The sequence below is a fragment of the Dendropsophus ebraccatus genome, chromosome 11, assembly GCF_027789765.1.
Source record: "Dendropsophus ebraccatus isolate aDenEbr1 chromosome 11, aDenEbr1.pat, whole genome shotgun sequence".
In the NCBI taxonomy this organism is placed as follows: Eukaryota; Metazoa; Chordata; class Amphibia; order Anura; family Hylidae; genus Dendropsophus; species Dendropsophus ebraccatus.
Window position 1 is genome coordinate 55,476,127 of NC_091464.1, and position 22,083 is coordinate 55,498,209.

The 22,083-nt window shown below is 41.6% G+C and overlaps 1 long non-coding RNA gene across 1 annotated transcript in view; it reads left to right on the forward strand.

The window, feature by feature from the left end:
- LOC138767897 (uncharacterized) overlaps positions 1–13,013 on the forward strand; it is a 44,083-nt gene extending 31,070 nt beyond the window's left edge. The window contains exon 5 of the long non-coding RNA XR_011358872.1: positions 12,667–13,013. This is a non-coding gene — a long non-coding RNA (uncharacterized lncRNA). The remainder of the gene's footprint in view (positions 1–12,666) is intronic.
- The last annotated feature ends 9,070 nt before the right edge of the window (positions 13,014–22,083 follow it).

The window sequence follows — 22,083 nt, forward strand, 5'->3', positions numbered from 1 at the left end:
ACACAGATTCTCTAATGTTATATATGTATTTTTTTTCTGAAATCCTTTTTTTTGGCAATTAAATATTAATAAAATGGGCCTATTGTGACGCTTATAACGGTTTTAGTTTTTTACCTACAGGGCTGTATGGGGTGTCATTTTTTCCGCCATGATCTCTAGTTTTTAATAATACCATATTTGTAAAGATCGAACGCTTTGATCGCTTTTTATTTTTTATTTTTTTATATATAATGTAACATAAAATCGGTAATCCACGCACTTTTTTCCCTCTTTTCGTGTACGCCGTTCGCAATGACGCTTGTTATAGTTTAATAGATCGGACAATTACGCACGCTAGGTTATATTATATGTTTATTTATTTATTTTTATATGTTTTATTTATATAATGGGAAATGGGGGCTGATTTAAACTTTTATTGGGGGAGGGGTTTTGGGGTTGTGTGTTGGTGTTTTTAACTTTTTTTTTTATACATTTTAAGTCCCTTCGGGGGACTTCTACATACAGTACTTGGATTTCTACACCATAGGCATAGCATTGATCAGTGTTATCGGCGATCTGCTCATTGAGCCTGCCTGTGCAGGCTTAGTGCAGCAGATCGCCGATCGGACCGAACGGAGGCAGGTGAGAGACCTCCGGCGGTCCATTTTGCCGATCGGGACCCCCGCAGTCAAACTGCGGGGGTCCCGATCGGTAAGTGACACGGGACTCCTACTTACACTTAAACGCTACGGCGTTTAAGGGGTTAATGACACTCGGCAGCGCGATCGCTGCAGCGTGTCATTACCGGTGAGGCCCCCACCTGCTATGAAGCGCGCTTCGCTCCAGAGCGCGCTTCATAGCTCAGGACGTACCGGTACGTCCAGGGTCGTCTGGGGACAGACTTCCAGGACGTACCGGTACGTCCTAGGTCGCTTAGGGGTTAATGCAGGAGAGGGAACCTTGTTACCCAACAGCAATGCACCCAGATGCTTTCATCATTACAGAATGAGTGGCTAGGAGTGGCAAGATCAAGTGACAAGCTAGGGAGTGAAGTTCACTGCCGCACACATCTCCTGCCTACTTCTAATAATCTGTGGGGGGAATCAGCTTGGCGATCCTGCCTAGCGTTTTCGGATACAGCATTTGGTTTTGAAAAAGAAAATTGTTGAAATGCAGTCAATCAACAAGCTTTAAAATTGAATGGAGGATTTAGAAGATATACTTACTGTCCTTCCTCCATATTAAGCCAACCAGCAGCTGGTGACAGGACACCAATACAGCTGGTGAGCTCCATCAGTTTTCCCTTAGCCAATCAGTGGCTTCAGCCATGTTCCGCTCAGCTGCTGATTGGCTCATTGCTAATGCAGGAGCAGAATATAGAAGATGTGACATGCTGTAACCCTTTTACCCCAACAAAGCAGAGTCAGGCGCCCAGTAGGTAAGTGAGGATGCTATCCCCTGATCTGTATGGCACCCAACAGGTTAAATGAGGATGCTATGCATGCTCACTTTATTCCCTGAGGGCCAGACTGTTCAGTCGTGATGCTATCGGGGGGGGGGGGGGGGGGGGGGGGCAGGCAGTAAGCAGCTAGACTAAAGACTATGTCGGATTCGGTGGTCTAAGTAGATGACCAATAGATTTTTTTTGTTAATAAAATGGTCAATGAGGGGTATGGGGATGCTCTTTTTTAAATAAAAAAAATCTATTACCTTTATTTATGCACTTTATAAGCTTAGTAGTGAAAGTAGTCTGATATATGGCATTCATTACTAAGCTGGGGCTTAGTGTTTGCCTGTAACATGGTAAACATTATGACCCACATTATTACCCCAGTAACCCACCGCCACAGAGATATTTCAAAGAGTCGAAAACCAGTAGTCCTGGAGTGTCATAAATTGGTGCTTCTGACTGGGCAGTAGCAGGCTGGTATTATTAGGTTGGGGAGGCCAAAATAAATCACTCTTTCAACCCTGGTACTACTAGGCTGCTGCTGCGGCTGCTTGTTTGTTTTTTTACCTGGCTAGTTATAGAAAAGAGGGGGAACCCTATAAACGTTTTTATTTAAAAAAAATAATAATGATAATAATAAAAGAGGACCCCCCTCTTTGCCAAAATCATGCTATCATCCTGCTCTGTGGAAAATTGCAACAACGGCTGTGATTTATGCAAAACATACATTGTGTGAAAATAGCCCTATAATGGAAGCCAATGGAAATACGGATCAAAACGAATGCACACAATGGCGTCCATTTTTTGCAAAAACAAATGGAAAAACAGGATTGCAAAAACATAGTGTGAACCCTAACAGCTCAAAAAGGTTATTTAAAGGGCATCTTCAGTTCAATCAGTTTTTTTTTTTAATTGTCTTTTTCACCTAAAAAAACACACACACACACACACACAAAAATACAAGACATTACAGGAAACTGGAGAAATTTTCTTACGAGGCTTTCCAACATCAAAGTTTTTCTTAACCTTGGGCCTGTGTCATACATAAGAAGCTTTTCTAATTACGTCTTGTAAGACCAGAATCTAGGAGATCTACAGCCAGGATTACACCTAGTTGGCTGGTGATGTTTTTGTGTGATAAATTCCATTAAAGTACAGCCACCTTGTTTTAATTCTTCCCACTTTAGCTGCAGTTGATGGAATTCAGCAAAACTAAAAGGGTATTTGGGGGGCTTATTTCAAGTGAATAGACCTGACTTCCATAAAGAGCGCTTCATTGTGAAGTCTAGCACCAAGTCTAAAGGACTCACTTTTCCAATTCATCAGTTGATGCATGAAGGTGATACAATAATACTAGTGGGGTTTAGAGGCAATTATTGTTGTTACTTTTCCTAGAAGCGTTTTACATTGTGATTTCAAATTCACTCTTTCTTAACAAAACCGATTTGGAAAAAGCATCACAGACTTCACATGTTACAGACTATTAGTTTGACGAATAAAGAGAACGTCAACAATCTATTTTGTCATTTTTAACCAGAAACCTGTAAAAAGAAACCTTTACTACCACTAACATTATATTTTTGCTGCAGACTCATTGACGTGTGACTTCACATTTGGGTGACACTGACTAATGAGACCCTGTTAGTGTGTTTTATCACGCTTAGTTTGTTATTGACCACTCCATAATGATATTTATACACATGACTTTTCATGGATTCTAACAATGACTATTGCTTGTTTTCAGGCTGAAAGCATCGAAAGTCATCAAAGGGGTTTAAGGATCTGTTTTTCCATGCAAACGAGTTATGGCATACGAGGCCTATTATTGATTTATTCCTGATCAGAAGTGTAAAGAGTTCATTAAGGCAACACCTTTCCATATGCCCCATCAGAAACTATGTGGTCTACCACTCCAGTTCCCATTCTAGCAATTCAGATAGTTAAACAAGACCAGCTCTCATGCTGGCAAGCCTAGTCCATCCACAAATTACATTGTTTATTCATTTGAATAGTCAGAAGTAGAGATGAGCTGAAGCGCTCACCGAAGCCAAGTGAATCGCTTCATTTGATCGGCGCTCTGCTGATCATGCCGCCGGGCTTCCCGCACTGCTCCGCTCCGTGCCACTCCTCCCAGGATGCGGGAAAAAGCAGAATTCAAACTTGGGAAACTTCTCCCAGTTTCCCAGGAATGGATCCAGCATTTCCATGGCACCCGGAGTCGTGCGGCAGGGAGCGGAGCAGTGCGGGAAGCCTGGTGGCGTGATGAGCTGAGTGCTGATTCAGCAAAGCGCTTTGCTTCGCTTAGATGAGTGCTTATCAATCAATTCACTCCAGGGAAAAAATGTTTTTGAAATCAACTGGTGTCAGGACCTTATACAGATTTGTAAATTGCTTCCATTAAAAAAAAAAAAAAAAAAAAAATTATATATATATATATATAAATCAGCTGTTCTATGTCCGACAGGAAGTGGAGTTTTCTTTCCAGTATGACACAGTGCTCTCTGTTGCCACCTCTGTCCATGTCCAGAACTGTCCAGAGCAGTAGCAAATCCTCATAGAAAAGATCTCCTGCTCTGAACAGTTCCTGTCTAGGAGTCTTGGATAGGGGTGGCAGCAGAGAGCACTGTGTAGGACTGGAAAGAATACATAACTTCCTGCAGAACTTACAGCAGCCGATAAGTACTGGAAGACTTGATGTATAGGAGAAGTTTACAATGCTGTATAACTTTCTGGCACCAGTAGATTAGAAAACATTTATTTCTGGAGAACCCTTTTAAAAAGATGAGACGCCAATGTAGTTTCTCTAACCTGTGGCTCTCAGCTGACATTAAAGTAGAAGCTGCATGCTGCCAGTTATTTTAGTGGCAGTTTATGATGCCAATTTAAATGACTAGGGGGCTATGTAATACATAGTCATGTTAATTTCCCACCAGAGCAGGGAATACTCTACTTTTCAATTCTATAGAACCCTCTTTAAAGTGTCACTGTTTTTATAACTTTCAAAATCTAAATCAACTGTAGATATGATATAAACCAAGTTTGCAATATACATTCATTTTTTTTTGTTGTTGTTGTTGTTATCATGCTGTAAAAAGCTGTACTTACCAGAAATCCAGGTCCAGTCAGCTGAAGGCAGATTTTCTGACTTGTGCTGCTTGAAAAAACAGACTAAACACAGTCAGTACAGAGAGTCACGGCTGCCTACTCTCTGAGAGCGCTCAGATGGCCTCTGATACACAGGACTTCCTGTTTTCTGACTGTTTCCTGTTTTTTGAGAAAAAAAAGTAAAAAAACAGGAAGTGCCGTGTTCTCTATTATAACTAAAAAATAATGAATGTAAATTGTAAACTTGCTTGATATCTACTGTTGATTTAGAATTTGAAAGTTATAAATACAGGTACACTTTAAAGAAAAAATCTTTCAAGCTTCTTGCCATAAGTTTTGCTAGCCACTAAGTAATAAGCTGTCGACCGTACCAAGATCAAAACCTTTCTATTGCATTGCTCATTAAACTGTGCAGTGTGTTATAATGACAATAGAATATACTTACACTTGCTTCAATGTATGTAGTATATTGATCCTTATGGTACAGTCTTTATGTTCTGTTACAAGGGTTGACTATGGATTCATTAGTGATGAATTAACACATCATGCATTTACATCTACCAGTGTGAAAGAGGCTATAGATTGCAGCATACAGTGATTATCTTCCATATGGCTGGCATACAGTATATTACTTAGTTCTGCCTGAGTTTACACTGGTAATGAGAGGTACACGTTAACAACAGAAATGTTAAAAATAGCATAAGAATGATGAATAGCTTTTTTTGCCACCAGTGTAAAATATAATTTGAAATAAATCAAAATGTAGGCCTTTTTATGGCTTCTAAGTTGCACTGAAGTCTCACACATGGGAAACTGTGATGAATAGCTGTGTCAGGCTCCCAATGCTAGAATCTAAAGCGCCAAAAAGACATATCAGGTCACAGGGCTCCAGTCCGGCCTTGGCACACGATGACGTCCTTTGCTGACTTTAGCTGTTTGTATTGAGAAGAAACCAGGGGTTTCGTTACAGTAGAAAAGCTCGTTCTTGTGGTATGTCTCTTGTTGTCTTAAAAGTGGTGTTACATAATTTAAGATCTATTTAGAAGCATTTCAAGGGCTGGCTCTGCAGTGAGTGAAGGCCACTGATGCAGAATATTCAATCTTCTACAGCGTTTCCTGGAAGGCATTAAGGTAGAAAGAAATCCATGTGTTTACTGGAGACATCACACTGGATGTGCAATAAGAGAATCAAAATGATTAAAATAATCCATGAATATAGTCTGCAGTATTGTGTCTGGAAAATTGTGAGCTTTTTCCATTAGGGCCTCAGGGTGTTTATTGTCATATCATATTTTTCTGAATTAAGGGACTCTCTGGTTACACCTAAGTGACTGTGTCTACTGAACGCTACCAAACGGTCTACTTACATAAATAGCAGTCAGCCATTTGTTCCTATTAAATATACCCAAAACATGGGACCTTCACTAACCTCAAAATATATGCTCCTTAATAGCTACCCCTCCCTTCTTACTTGACTCCTGAAAGCTGAGTCCCATGCAGGGTCAGGGGAGTAGAGAGGTGTTAAAGCTTGCTGCATTTCAGAAATTTGGGAAAGCCTCTTTGACTCTTCTTATTATATAATAAAATCGTTTTTCTACATCCTGGAAGCACAGACAGATATATAAAAGGTATCATGTGTCTCCTTGACCTAACAGCTATGTAACAGTGTCAGCAGTTTAGAACATGAATGAAGAGGGAGGAGGCAGCGTGAATACATGCCGCTGTGGCTCCACCCCCATGTCTAGTTACCGGGAGATGGGACCGAACATTAATCATGGATTTTTTTTAATTGCTGCCGCACCAGAAACTGCTGGGCAAAGCATCTGTGAGCTGTGCTTAGCAGCTATAAGGTACTGGGGCCGGTTCACACTCCTCCCTCAGGGAAGCTATGTGGTGATAGCTCTGTCATGCTATAACTTAGCGATTCCAAGATAGTTTTTTCATTTACTTTAGGTTTGTGGTAAATTTTGGCTGATATTCTTCCAATTTTCTTATAAAAAATTTCATGAAAAAATGGCAAAATTAGCATCTTTCTTACATACAATTCTCTGCGGTCACCATTATACGTTTTTGTGTGATCATTTTATTGTCATCAATGTTACGCACACAGCGACACTAAATGTTCCCTTTTTCCCCCTACATTTATTATTGCATTGGGGATACAAGCAGTATGTGTTTATTGTAATTTATTTATTTAGATGTTTTGTTTTTTTACATGGGGATTTTACAATCTGATTGCCTGATGACAGGCATAATACATAGCAGTGCTGGTGTGCATTGCAGTATAATGTGCGTGTCATAGGCGTAGCTGGTCTGAGCCTAATCAGCCATAGTGGCTATGACACTGGAGGCCTCCAGTTGTTAAAGCTACCATCGGGGCTGTGCAATAGCTTCACACAGACCCAATGGTAAACAGAGGAAGGATACCCCCTCCGTTCGACCCTATAGATGCATCTATAAAAGAAATAGTCGCAATCCGAGCTTGGCTTGGGTCTCAGCAGTTAAGGGGGGGTGCCTGGCTATTTCTGACAGCCAGGATCAGCCGCAGATAGCACAGGCGCATTTTCTGAGCCCGTTTAATCCAAGGACATAACAGTATGTCCATGAGTGGGAATGCACTGCATATACATAGAAGACAAAAGTCGTCTAAACCAGAACAGGACTGGTTTGTTGTCTAACGTGCACAGGCCTTCTAGTTCTCGAAAAACAGTTGGTGCCTGGCTGGGGAGAGAATGATTGGGAATACTGGATTCAGCTGCCCGATTCCAATTGTTCTTGGGAGAGATAAGCCACCACCAGTAGAGTGTGGCAGCAGCTCACCCTTCCTTTCTCCATTCAGAACACTGGGTTGAGCATTCATGGGTATGGCGGATCAGAAAAGATGTCTGTTGGCCAAAATTTTGTTTAATGATTATAAATTTTGAACTGTGACACATTTGCAAAAACAGGGAACATCCAGAAAGAAAAATATTTTTTCATACCAGTTGACATGTATCTATCATCTTTCCCTATTACATCGATATATTATCTGTAGTTTACCTGTAGGAATTATTTGGATATCTATTTGAATGTTGATAACATTTAACATACTAAATATTAGCAAGCATATAGAGAGGAAGAATCGCACAAATATTTCCACAGCCCAATATACTGAAATAGCTAATAAATTCTAGTTTGACCAATCATCTTAGATCTGCTAGGGAGGTCTGTCTGTGGTGATATACATTAGATTGTGGTCACAATAACAAATGTATATGGGCTATTCATTTGCATTCATGGTGTCATAAACCCTCCTTTCCAGTTAAGTGAATAAACATTGTTCATCCAGCTTACTAAGATAATTGACCTGCAAAAATAATAGCAAAAAAAAAAAAAGCTCATAACAACCAATCAGTTGTGGAATCTGATTGGCTGTACAAACTCTCCACTTCCATTTGCATTGCTTTTGATCAATCCTCTCCTTCCTCATGGGAATAATTTAAAAGGTTCAAAGCCCACTCCTTTCAGCTAGTTTTCAGCATTCAACTGAGCTAAATATAAACTTGTATATTACTTTTTCCCTCTGCTTATAAAGAACAGAAGCACGGCACTATGTAAAATATATGCTTATGTTGAGATGTTTAAATCCTACCGTACGCATCCTTGGATTTATTTCCCAGCCTATGAATTGGCATATTATGCCATGGATCTTCCTACCTGTGAAAACCCTCTTTCTTATGATTTCATGCAGTCTTCCTCTCTCCGATTTACAGTCTTGGGAATATTTTTCTGTATATTTCTGTATATTTATTGTTTTATAATGTTTTTTCTCTCCTTTCTTTTTTTCTAAACTAGACACATACTGTTATATTGTGCATTTTTACCTTCTGCATGTTATTTCCAGTAACGCAAGGCACTATTCATATGTGTCCCAGTGGCTACTGTCCTGCTCTTACTGCTCACAATCCTGTCCAGTGCCGGACTGGCCCTCCAGAGGACCGGAGGATCGTCCGGTGGGCCCCCAGCTTTAGAACCTGCACTAACACTGACTGACATTGGTGGGCCCTCAGGATCATTTCCTCCAGTGGACCCCAGATACGCCAGTCTGACACTGATCCTGGCTGACTATAAATTTACCCATACACTTTAGACAGAAGACCATCTGATTGTCTGAAGTATATGGCTACCTCCTGAATCTACTCTGACACATGATGAGAAAAAAAGGTTGAGCACGTTCATTTCCAGCTGCACATTCAAGAAACTATTCTGGGACAACTAAGGGACATATTACCCGTCCCGATATTTTGGAACAAATGAGCGCCAACCTGTCAGATCAGCGCTTGCTTGCTCCTTGTTCCCTGCTCACTGTCTATGCTATTACAGGCATCGACATGGAGCGGGGAGGAGTTGAGGGAGCCACAGGGAGCTACAGAAGGTAGGATGCACACTAGACAGGAAGAGGCGCAAAGAAAACAACAGAGCAGACAAGAAAGTATGGAAGACCACAAAAATAACTATATTTACCTATATAGGTTTACTTATTAGGCAGTTAAAAATAGGGTTAAGGCTATGTTCACACTACGTAAAACAACGGCCGTAGTCCTTGCCATAAAACTACGGCTGTTGTTTTGAGGTTCCCTATTATGACTGCAATGCTATGTAACTACGGCCGTTGAATGCACGCTACATATCAGATATTGGGCGTTGTTTATATGTCCCATGAAAAATGAACATGTCAATTATTTCTGGTCGATAATGCTGCAACAACGGCCGTGGATTTCAATGCGGCCGCGAACGTAAAACTTACATCTGTTGAATTAAACTTGATTTTGATGTAAATAAAATTCTGAGTGGTATCTCGGGCTGGGCACAGTATTTAAAGTAAATGACCTGTTTCATCCCGCTTATAAACATGCTAGGAAGCTAAATTAAACAACGGCCGTAGTTTCACAACTAGCCCATACGCTCGTAATTCTACGGCTGTAGTTTTGGTTGCAAAAGTCCGGCCGGTGAAAACAACAGCCATTATTTTACGTAGTGTGAACATAGCCTAGTAGTGAAATAACCCCTTTAACATCAAAATGGCTGATCAAAAATATCCAAATGCAAGAGCACCACAAAAACTCAGACCACTATAGGGTGTGATCAGTAAGTGCACACAGTGTTAGATCCTAACCTTCATGTATCTTTCACATGGAACAGTGCAAGAAAAAAAAAAAACTGCAGCACCTTTGCAAGGAAAAAAAAGGCTCCATGTCACAAAAAAGTGTGATGTTTCTGTAGTAGCATACAGCCTTTTTAGAACAGTATGGCAGTGTGCTACTACTAAATCGTTGTACTTTATTTGTGACATAAAGAGTTTTTTTAGCTCTTCTTCCAAAGAAGATATGGTGGTGCAGTTTTTGCTTTGTGCTGTCACAATGATCAGAGGATTCCTATTGGAAGTGGTGTCTGAGAGCAATGTGCACTATGGTTCTGAAATACAAAGAGCACTGTCACAGAAATAAAAAAAAACTTTTAATATGTCAAAGAGACATATCAAAAGTTTTTATCAGTCATGGTCTAAGTGTTCAAACCTTAACTGATTGTGAAAACGAAGCTGTAGAAGTCCGCATTTAGCACGTTCTCTCCTGACTCCCTGTCATGTAATCTAGACAGCCACATAAGGTAGGTGTATAAGGCTGTCTTGCTCAAATGCATTTCTCCTCACTAATTGTCCTGATCAGCTGGGATCTAAAAATATAAACTTTTTTTCTGTGACAGATATGCTATAAAATTTGTTTTAAATGAGAGTAAACATAGGAACCATGTTTCCCCGAAAATAGGACATCCTCCTAAAGTAAGATACCTCACTATCCTACCAACTAGCATACAGTAAAACATCCCCTCGAAAAATAGGCACCCCCACCCTAAACTAAGACACTCCCCTGCTACTCACCTAATCCCCTTGTAGACTTTCACAGCCGGCAATGTCCTGTCGTACGCCCCACCTGCCATATGCTCTGCAAAACACGAGCTCTGCCATATGTCCCACAGGCTGCACGCTCCGCTGTACATCCGACCAGCCACATGCTCCTGGTCCTCTCCTGCATGTTGGTCAGTGAGCCATGGGCTGAGCGCCAGCGGAGGGAGCCATGGGATGATTGCCAAGGGGAAGCAATGGGGTTGAATGCCATGGGCGGAGAGTCAGGGACTTAGCGCCATGGGGGGGGGGGGGCGGGGAGTCAGCGCTGTGGTGGGAAAACTGGGGGCTGAGCATCGGGGGGGGGGGAGAGCAAGGGGCTGATTGCCAGGAGGAGAGCTGGGGGCTTATTGCCGGGGGGAGGGCTGGGGGCTGATTGTCGGGGGAAGAGCCGGGGGATGATTGCTGGGGGGAGTGTGGTGCACTCCTGTGAGGCTTGACCGATCACTTGCCAGATGGTATTAGTTGACGCCACTACTGTGGTGGTTGGTCAAGATGCAGCTCAGCCAAATGGTATACTGTTGTGACGCCATTGCCAAGTGGGCACACAGGTATGGAGGCACACCTGCTTTTATTTTAAAGTGGCAAGCTATACCCCTTCCCAAGCCAGGCTGTAAGGGGGTCCCATGGGTACTTATCACGGTGGTCCGGAGTGGAGTTGTGACCCACCTGGACTATCGGTACCACCACCCACAGAAAGGGGAGATGACCCAAGGATGTGGTATCTACTGTGTAGGTGTTTGAGAAATAATCACTGAGTCCAGTTAGCATAAATAGATCTTCCTTACTGAGAGAATATTTTATACAATAGCTGACAGCAGACTGTAGACTTGACAAGACAGAATCTGTACTGAGGACCTTTAGAGTAGTAGAGCTGAGAGTAGTTGAGAGGAGTTAGTGCAGAGAGTCCAGAATAGTTGAGAGGAGTTTGTACTGCAGGTTCAGAGTAGTACAGAGGGGGAGTCCAAACCCAAGTAGTAATGTGCTCTGACAGAACTATTAGAAGAAGAAGAAGTAGTAGAATACTAAAGACTTGAAAATAGAAGTTTACTTGTGCCCGTGTTTCGACCTTTGTCGCTATACCACCTTTTGCCCACCAGTGTTGGGTGACCCATCCTATGAGGATGACACAAGCCCCAGACCTTGTTACCTGGGTTGAGCAGAGTGGTCAAGGTTTCCTGGTTACAACCGCGCTGCAAAGCCAGGGCCCAGATGGACCACAGCAGGGACCAACTTGTTTTGCGTCTTCTCTGCTCCACAACCAGACTAAGACTGACTAAGAGTGGGTGTATACTTCCTCTCCCCATGTGACAACTTCCTACAGGAGGTGTAATGCCCCCTGTGAGTGATGGAGAAGAAAGCACAGAAATAAAGGATCTTAGAAATAGGTAGAGAAGAAGAGAAGGTCATCATTGGTGTACAGATTACAACAAACAATAACCCTTTAGTTACCTGCAGCTGTGCAAAATACAAGTACAGTTACATACAATAACGACATCTTGTGGCAAAACTTCAGTACTACTTAGATACCACAGTTACTTGAAGTACAGGCTTTTGCGAAGGGTGTAAAACACTAGTAACAGCCGTGGTGGGACACCACAGGAGCGTCAAGGGCTGAGTGCCAGGGGGGGGAGAGCCAGGGGGAAGAGAAATAAACAGCCCCCAGAAAGAAGACATAGTGCCTCTTTGGGAGCAAAAATTAATAAAGCACTGTTTTATTTTCAGGGAAACACAGTATGTACAGATAATCCGCCATCAGGAAAAACAGAGCTCTCTGAGGGACAAGCTGGGGGGGGGGGGGGTTAGGTTGGCTTGCAGACTTATTATAAAGAGCAATGGATCACCCTGTAAGAAAGGAGACTACACAAATACAAAGCCTATGGATGTGCCCTAAAATCCTGTTTTCTTCTCTGTCCCTCAAGGATACGCGTTAAACAAGTCTGACATAAATGATCTACCTGCCTAGATGTGTTTTGTATACATAAGATATACCCTCAAACATGACATGCTGCTGAAAATAGTGACAATTCAATTTGTCTTCCCTGGATAAAATAGGCTTTATCTTCTGTGAACTGGTGTATTATTTTTCTGCATTTTGTGTGCAATTTTGTGAACTGTCATATTGCAGATTGAATGGATTTATAGTGAAGCTTATCTGTATTTTTCATATCATGTATTATTTCAATTTTAGACATTTGAGTACTTGAATCCGGCCCTCACCTGTAGGAACAAAAGTGGCCTGGGGTGTAATTACCCTCCTAACCCCCCCGCCAGTCCTGCCTGGTATATCTAGTGAAAATCAAGGAAGAAGAACTGTGCGGATCTTTAGCAGGCCCTCTGAAGACTTTGATAAATGCTGCCCTGGACATTTTACACCGCTTTAATTAACCACAAAGAAACCTACTTAACATCCCTTGAAAAGTCAGACAAATCTTCCAGTGATCCTGGAATACAACAGGATTTTATAAAGGAGTCTGCTGTATGGGAATTCATTTTTTATACTGCAGAGCGTAATGGCAGGAACGCTATTTTGATTACATTTATGAGATTGATACGTTAGAAATAAAAGTTTATTTGAAGGGAAACATATCTCTGTTTATTGTGAGAACATGATTATTATCAAATTACACAGTTTAGGATTCTTTCCAAATTGGCACTCCTGCTATCTGATAGAAAATGAAATTTACAAATTAATGTTTTGGGTTTTGTTTATTTGCTTTGTTTTCTTATAGAGTCATCTTAGGTCTTAATTTGTATACCTCCCTTCCAAAATTTTCATTTTACTAAAATTATATAGCTGTGACTTTGGAGTACTTAAAGTTGATCTAAACAGAGACAAAAATAAGCCCATAGATACATAGGGCTAGTAATCAGGATTCTGGGCATACCTTCCATATCTCCATAGTCCTTTCCTATAAACCTATCTGTTAATATGTAAATGAGGCTTAAGTGCCCAGAGGTCGTTCCCCAGCACAGCAATAGCTCAAGGATTGCCAGCCGATGTCCCCTTATTTACTCCCTCTTTTCCATGTTTGTATGCGTATGGATGTGTCCCATCACACCCATTCTGTATGGGTTACCCAAGACCCAAAAGGAAGTCATACCCCCCCCCAAGAGGCCTTTAAGGCCCTATCACATGAAACGATTATCGGTCATAATTGGCCAATATCATTTGCACAACTCCACAAGGTGAGTGCGTCCATCTTCCACTGGAATAGACACATTAGCCCACTACATTATTGCACCAGGAGGCGCCCCTCTCTCCTTTTGTTTCCACTTGAAAATCAAGATAAACATGGCTAAAAGTTTATACAATTTTTTTTAATCAATTGTTAATGCCCTGGAATTCCATCTTAACAGTAAAAGCAAGTATAGTAATGACCTAAAAACGTGTATAAGGATGGCTACTTGCTATCTCACAACCAAGTTTCTTTCTCTGTCCTTTTACTATCTCCAGAAGAGTGGTGTATCTATGCCTAATACTCACCTTCGCTCTACAATGTTCTATTGGAAGGATAGGTTTCTCCACTCTGCACAGTGGTATGGAAGGTATATCCATGACCTCCTGGTTGTGCGGAGTGATGTCTGAATTGGATGCCTTTGTGGATTACATTAATCTACAACAATGGAATTTACATTTCACAGGCAATATACATAAACAATCCATGGTCTTCTAGGACTATGAAGTGCTTTCAAACACACCGCAGCTGAACCAGGACCATCTAGAACCAATGAAGATGAGTGCTTGAGAAAGGCTCTTCTACATTTGAGAGCTGAAACATGTTGCCATAGTTATAAATTGTTTCTATTGTTTGTATACTGTTCGCTCATTGCGTGGTCTATTACCACAATACATACACAGCGGTTTCCATAGGATTTATGAGAGCATTGTTTGGCGCACCTGCACTTTTCCATCTAGAGGACATTGTCATCCCGCTGGGTCTAAGTGTGCCTCCTATCCATAGAAAAAGTGTGCCACTTAGGGCGGAGACATACAGCAAACTGTAACGACTGGAGTTTTGGATCCACTGGACCGTCACCAGTGATGGCGTAAGCCGCACCAGGGAGCAAAGTCTAAGGAGCCTTAGGAGACAGGGACGCGCGCGCCGGCAAGAGCGAGGACGGGATGAGACAACGAAGGAGGAAGAGGAAGGAAGAGGAAGAGCCCGGCAGGAGGTGAGAGTGGGGTTGGGCCCAGAAGTGACGGCTGTAACTAAGTGGCTGTAACACGTACATTGAAAGACAAAAAAGCATTTTGGATGTTACAGTTGAACTACTGTTTCCCCCATGGTTCTGTTCACACTATCATTTTTAGATTTCCAGTTTAATGTATTCCAGTTTTTCTGACTACAAGAATTGTTTATTCTTAGCAGAAAAATAGTAAAGGAGTAATCTGGGCTGGGGGGTATTTTGGAGTATCGCTGGGGCCCCACCCCAGCGATACTCCAAAATACCCCCCAGCCCAGGAGGGGGTGGAAATTGAAGCCAGAGGTCACTTACCTCCCCCGTTCCAGCGCCGGTGCCCGGATCGCGCCACCCGGTACTCCCGTCCTGCGTCCGCTTCCTGGTCAGAGCTACCACATGAGACGTGACGTCTCAAGGCAGCTCTGCCATTCAGCAACCGAAGCGGGATTCCGGAGTCCCGAGGCGGGACTCCCCTACGGCTGCTGATTGGCAGAGCTGCCTTGAGACGTCACGTCTCATGCGGCAGCTCTGACCAGGAAGCGCCCACAGGACGGGAGTACCAGGCGATCCAGGCGCCGGCGCTGGAACGGGGGAGGTAAGTGATCTCCGGGTTCAATTTCCACCCCCTCCCAAGCAATCTTCCAAAACACCCCCCGGAGTACCCTTTTAAGTAAGGCTAGGTTCACACACAGCCTTTCCTTGGCTGGCCATTTGTTGGCCGTCTGTTAGTACATACGTCTGTCTAAAAGAGATGCTGATGTGTAGCCTGATGTGTTGCTGACAATACCATAGACTTCAATGGACCAAATGTTTTTTTAATAGTGACTGTGTTTGGTCCACTCCCTGAACAATGTGCATGTTGCATGGTCAGGAAATAGGGTTTAGGAAATAGACAGAATGTAACAAAAATGACATTTACATTTACAATTACATATGGCCCAAGTCTATAGCCCCATTGACCCATCAAGCTACTTGTTGACATCTCTTTTTGGCAGGATGCCATAGTGTAGCCTGATCTAAGGCTATAAACTAGATGTGAATGCAGTCTTAAAGAAATTACTGCCTTCATTCAGAGACAGCAAAGCTATCGTCCATGGGATGAGCATGGTATCGTAGCTCAGTGTCATTCTAGTGGATGTGGCTCAGCTGCAATACACACACATCACATAGAGAAGAAATAAGACTAGCTTTACTCACAGCGACGTGAAGAACAGTTTGACAAAGTCATAGTAATTTACTACTGGAACACATCGCGAGTGTAGGAAGTAAATTACACAATAAATCGTTACAATTATTTCAAGTAAAACTTTTTCATCAACCATAATGGGGTCCTATTGGACTTTCCCTGTCTCTTCATCACTTGTTATTGTTATGAAGATCTGCCGAGAAGAATTTTAAGTAAGACAGTTTAGTGCTGATTGATTAGTTCTAGCAAAAGTGATTGGTTTGCTCATTCACACACAAATTATTCTAGTGGCCACTTATTTTGAAGCCAATATGTGTAGTAATCTAAAAAAAAAAAATAGAACTGTACGGCCACTGTCAAGTCAAGGAAGTATGAATATTTTACATACAGTATATATATATATATATATATATATATATATATATATATATATATATATATAATGCATAGATATATATAGTAGTGCCTTGGATTACCAGCATAATTCGTTCCGGGACCGTGCTTGTAATCCAAATTCACTGTTAAAACAAAGCAAATTTTCCCATAAGAAATCACTGATATACAGACAATTGGTTCCACACCCCAAAAATAATGATTTTTTATATTATGAATATGTTGAATATGTTGTCAGTTACTGTACAGTCAGAGGTCTATGTGGTCCTGCTGTCAGAGGTCTGTGTAGTCACATGACAGCAATTGGGAAGGGGCGTGTATTCAGCATGGACCAATCAGGAAAAGAGAATCACAGAGCTGTGCAGGAGGACAGAGACAAAAACTTTACATACAGCAGTTTAAATGGTGTAAGTGTAAGTCCAGGCACATTATAGCAGCAGTGTGTATAGCTGAGTGAAAGTGCAGACACATTATAGCAGCAGTGTGTATAGCTGAGTGTAAGTGCAGGCACATTATAGCAGGAATGAAGAGGAAACACAAGGGCTGACAGAGACTGTAGGGAGTATGAAGGAATGAGCAGGGCAGATGTGGGCACGTAAATGCAGCACTTTTTGTCCCCGGAGACAGTTAAAGCTATGAAAAGATTACCTCCATAGTCCTGACCCCTGATGCAAGCCCCAACCTGAAGTGGATCTGCTATGATTTGGAAGGTGGGGGAGACTTCCAGGGTCAGAGTATGGCTTTGTAGACTCTGCTATGCAGACCATCTCCCTCCCGCGCTCCCCCTCTCGTGCTTCCACCCAGTACAGGGAGCTCCTAAACCAAAGCAATGCTCTTAAACCAAGTTACAATTTTGAAAAACTGTGCGCTCTTAATCCAAGTTACTCTTAAACCAAGGCACCACTATATATATATATATATATATATATATATATATATATATATATATTTACAGATAGATAGATAGATAGATAGATATCACAGTATATAGGTAGCACTATACCAGTAGTGGATCCAAGTGCCAGCAGGGACCAGGAGCCCGTTGTATATAGCAAGGAATTCCCCACAGCACAGCTTAGAATTCAAACGTTGTGATTTATTTCATATCCAAAAACAGCAGTAAACAGTGCAACACAGCAAGGTGAGTCTGATGCGACGTTTCTGCGGCCTCCACTTGAGAAAGGCGGCGGAGGCCGCAGAAACGTTGCATCAGACTCACCTTGCTGTGTTGCACTGTTTACTGCTGTTTTTGGATATGAAATAAATCACAACGTTTGAATTCTGAACTGTGCTGTGGGGAATTCCTTGATAGATAGATAGATAGATAGATAGATAGATAGATAGATAGATAGATAGATAGATAGATAGATAGATAGATAGATATTGCATATGCCTGGGAGAGTGAAGGAAATTTACTAAGCAAAGGTGCCAGAAACTGGAATGCATGCCATGTGCCTAATTAATTATGTGTCTAGAAAAGGGGGCATGGGTAAGTGGAGTCCAGATTTTATTAATGATGTGCGCCATACTTTTGGCACAAAATATTGTCACAAAGGGAGTTTAAGGGAATAAAACGTTTCCAAAGCATCTACCAATTCTATCATGTAGTGTGCACCACATGTTCTGCCTGTCTTATCTAGTTTTATGCTGTCTAAATTTAAAGTATTACTGTAATAACAAAGAAAAAAAAAACTTTTGACATTTTTTGGGGTCTCAATACTGATATACAGTATATAGCAGGGAGAAAAGTAAAGCTATGCAATTCACTTCTCGACTTACCACTCAATCTCTTGATTTAAAGGGGGTATTCCAGGGAAAAAAACAACTTCCACAGGATAGGGGAAAAAGTAGGAGATCACGGATTTCCGACCTTTGGGCCCCTTGCCAATCTCTGTATGGGGCCCCAGCTTCTATTTGATGAATAGAGCCGCATGTACAACACATGACCCGCAGCTCTATACATTCCAACGGAGCGGCGGAAAGAGTGGAGCAAGCTGGAAGAGCACTGTACTCTGCCTTCCCCGGCACCTCCATAAGAATGACTTATGGGTCACTTACCATACCTGTGGCTCTATTTATTACACAGAAGTTGGGGCCCAATACAGAGAATGGGGGGTACAGAGGTCAGACCCCGCATGATCTCCTACTTTTCCCCTATCCTGTGGATAGGAGAAAAGTTGTTTTTCCCTGGAATACTCTTTAATGAAACTCGACTCCTACTATAAATTGGCTGGACCACCAATTCAGAAACTGGAAGCTGCTGGGGACCCCCCAAAGACTTGTGGTTCAGGCAGCATAGTGATGACAGGTGTATCTAAACCAGCAGCGTTAACTGCAATATCTAATATGCTGGTTATCCTTTATGTTGATACTTTGATTACTGTGACTTTTGTGTACATCAATACTTTTTTTACGTGCTCTAATATATATATATATATATATATATATATATATATATATATATATATATACATATAACTTTTTACTGATCAGTGCCACGTTTGCCAAATTGTTGGACATAGCACAGAGTGGACGTAAAACATTTACTACAATGTATACCTGCAAATTCCTAAAAAAAACGGCTACTGATGTTTAATAAATATAATTCTCTTTATTGTCACAAAAATATATATCAATAAAATCACAACATGAAGTAAAAATCATGCACACAAGAGGTACCGTCTAAGCAAAATGATACAAATAGACACAACAATGTGTCACTAGGTGTAAAGGTATCCACTGCTGTGTGGATCCTGCCAACAACATGGTATAGGCTCTGATGCTCAATATTGCACTATTGCTATTGCACTAAACCCAGGTGAAAGAGAGTATGAACACAGTAATGAGAAAGTTCTCCCACAATAAACACACTAACTGGGACAAATAGACAGTACCTGATGTAATTGTGTGCTGCCACCTCCAACGCACGTTTCGCGTACCGCTTGTTCACAGAGGAGACTGTGAACAAGCTCTGTGAACTCCTCTGTGAACAAGCGGTACGCGAAACGTGCGTTGGAGGTGGCAGCACACAATTACATCAGGTACTGTCTATTTGTCCCAGTTAGTGTGTTTATTGTGGGAGAACTTTCTCATTACTGTGTTCATACTCTCTTTCACCTGGGTTTAGTGCAATAGCAATAGTGCAATATTGAGCATCAGAGCCTATACCATGTTGTTGGCAGGATCCACACAGCAGTGGATACCTTTACACCTAGTGACACATTGTTGTGTCTATTTGTATCATTTTGCTTAGACGGTACCTCTTGTGTGCATGATTTTTACTTCATGTTGTGATTTTATTGATATATATTTTTGTGACAATAAAGAGAATTATATTTATTAAACATCAGTAGCCGTTTTTTTTAGGAATTTGTTTATAGAGACCCAGGCAGGTCTGGTGGTCGTTGTAGGATATAATGTATACCTGCAAGCAGTCTCAGGTGCACCTGATCAATCCAGTATGAGAGATAAATCCAGTAAGAGAGCACATGGGGGAGGGGGTTACTTAAAGTGTCACTGTGTTTTTTCTTGCAGAAATCAATAGTCCAGGTGATTTTAAGAAACGTAAGCCATTTTCTGCATTCAAAAGGACTTTCTCCAGGTCCAACCTGAGAAAATCTCGACTGTTTTACATTAGTCGAGCCCTGTCTGTTCTATGGAAAAGGAGGGAGATTAGTCGGCAGCAGAGAGCAGAGAACAAAGGATTACACAGCGGGGAGCTGCATGAAAGCTGTATTCAGAGGTCAGAGAGGTCAGTGCTGACTTCAGAGGAGATAACCCGGTGATGTAGCTGTAAATTAACTCTTTGTTGTCCTGTTTTAGGGCCTCATCTCCCTCCACCCCTCCCCTCTCCATAGAAAACAATGAAAACAGGGGGGATAGTTTCAAACTGCTTTTTCATGATAAAAATGCATTTTTCGGCTAATAAACCCAATTACAAAGTTTCTTAAAATCGCCTGGACTATTGATCTCTGCAAAAAAAAAATTAAATGACAGTGACACTTTAAGATTGATATATGAAATGTCAGTGTTAGTAGATTCCGCCTATAAAACAAATATGATTATTATGATATACACATTGAACCTCTTGCTGTATGTGACTTGGACCATATCTGCATCTGTGTTTGATCTCATTGACCAGTGACTAGCTTATTACACTCTTTTTACCTCGGCATGTAGTCCCTTTGCATCGCACAGGAGATGTGACTGACAGACTCAGTGATCCAGAGAGCTCCGTACAGAGAGCCATGGCACGCCACACTGTAACCTAATAATTCTAGTAATCAGGGGGCACAATCCCTGCATTGATAAAACGTCCCTCGCTGACATGTTCAAAGGTGAATATTTTCCTTGCAGGAATCTAACACTTTTAGGCTGGATTCACACGCTGTAACTGTGCGGCTGTATTTTTTATGCGGCTGTAAATGTGCGGGTGAAACTCCGGCCGTGGGAAAAAATAGACATGCGGCTCAAAACATACGGTCATTTACTTGGAAATCTGGTTCAACTAAAAATAACAAATAAAATGTTAAGAAAGTGATGCAAACACCTCTGGATGCATCTGGGAAAGCAGGGAAACAGTTTACAGGAATCGCTATTACCGGGGTTTGCGATCCTCTGCACTATAGCCGATGTCTCTCATGGTTAATATATTGAATTAATAAAACACATTTTCTGTCTAATAAAGTCCCTTTTATTGTTCAATAATTAAATGTAAACGATTCCATCATTTTGCAATTAAATATACTGTTAAAATAAATATATATATAAATAAATGTATATTTATATATATATTTATTTTTTGACAGTATATTTAATTGCACAATGATGGATTCGTTAGAATTAAATTATTGACCAACGAAACTGAATTTATTTAAACGAAAATTTGTTTTCTTAATTAAATATTAATTAGTACAGGAAACTCCATAAGCCGGTAATTCATATGCCGGCAATAGAGCATTCTGTACTAATCATCACTTAACTTTAATGAAAACATCAAATGTTTCTTCTAATTATGTTATGACAATAGCATTATTAGAAGAAACATTTAGAATTATATGTGCGCTCAGCTGATTGGCTGTTCGGCTGAGCGCACATATAATGAGCCGGTCCGCAGTACAGTGACTTCATTGTGCTGCGGACCAGCGAAGAGGACACATCGGGGTGAGTATAGAGCTCTCCCCACCCCCTCCCCGGCACTGCACCCATCCCAGCAAGGAAGGGGGGGTCACTTAACCCCTTCCTTGCTGGGATGGGTGCAGTCTGACATCAGTCTGGCCCCCAGGGGGTTAAGGGGGATGCAATACATCCTCCCTTAACCCCTTGGGGGTCAGACTGTAAGCAGCGATCTGTAAAGATGCTGCATACTGTAAGGAGCACAACACCGCTCACAATGATGGGTGTTGTGCTCCTGTTTGTGTGTTTTTGTGTGTTTCTCCCTTTTTGTTTTTCAGATATCGGTATCCTGGGGATTACGTCGGATTCCATGGACTACGTCGATGACCAGCGTTTTTTTAATGTTTTTTTTTATAAAATGGTCAATGAAGGGTGTGGGGGTGTTTTTATTTGAATAAAAAAATTTGTAAACTTGTGTCTTGTCTTTATTTCTTTACTTTATAGACTTAGTAGTGGAAGCCGTCTAATAGACGGAATCCATTACTAAGTCGGGGCCTAGTGTTAGCCGGTATAAAATGGCTAACACTAACCCCCTATTATTACCCCAGTACCCAATGCCACCAGGGGTACTGGGAAGAGCCGGGTGCCAGTGGTCCCGGAGCGTCAAAATTGGCGCTCCTGGACCGGGCGGCAGCAGGCTGGTAAGATTTAGGCTGGGGAGGGCCTAAA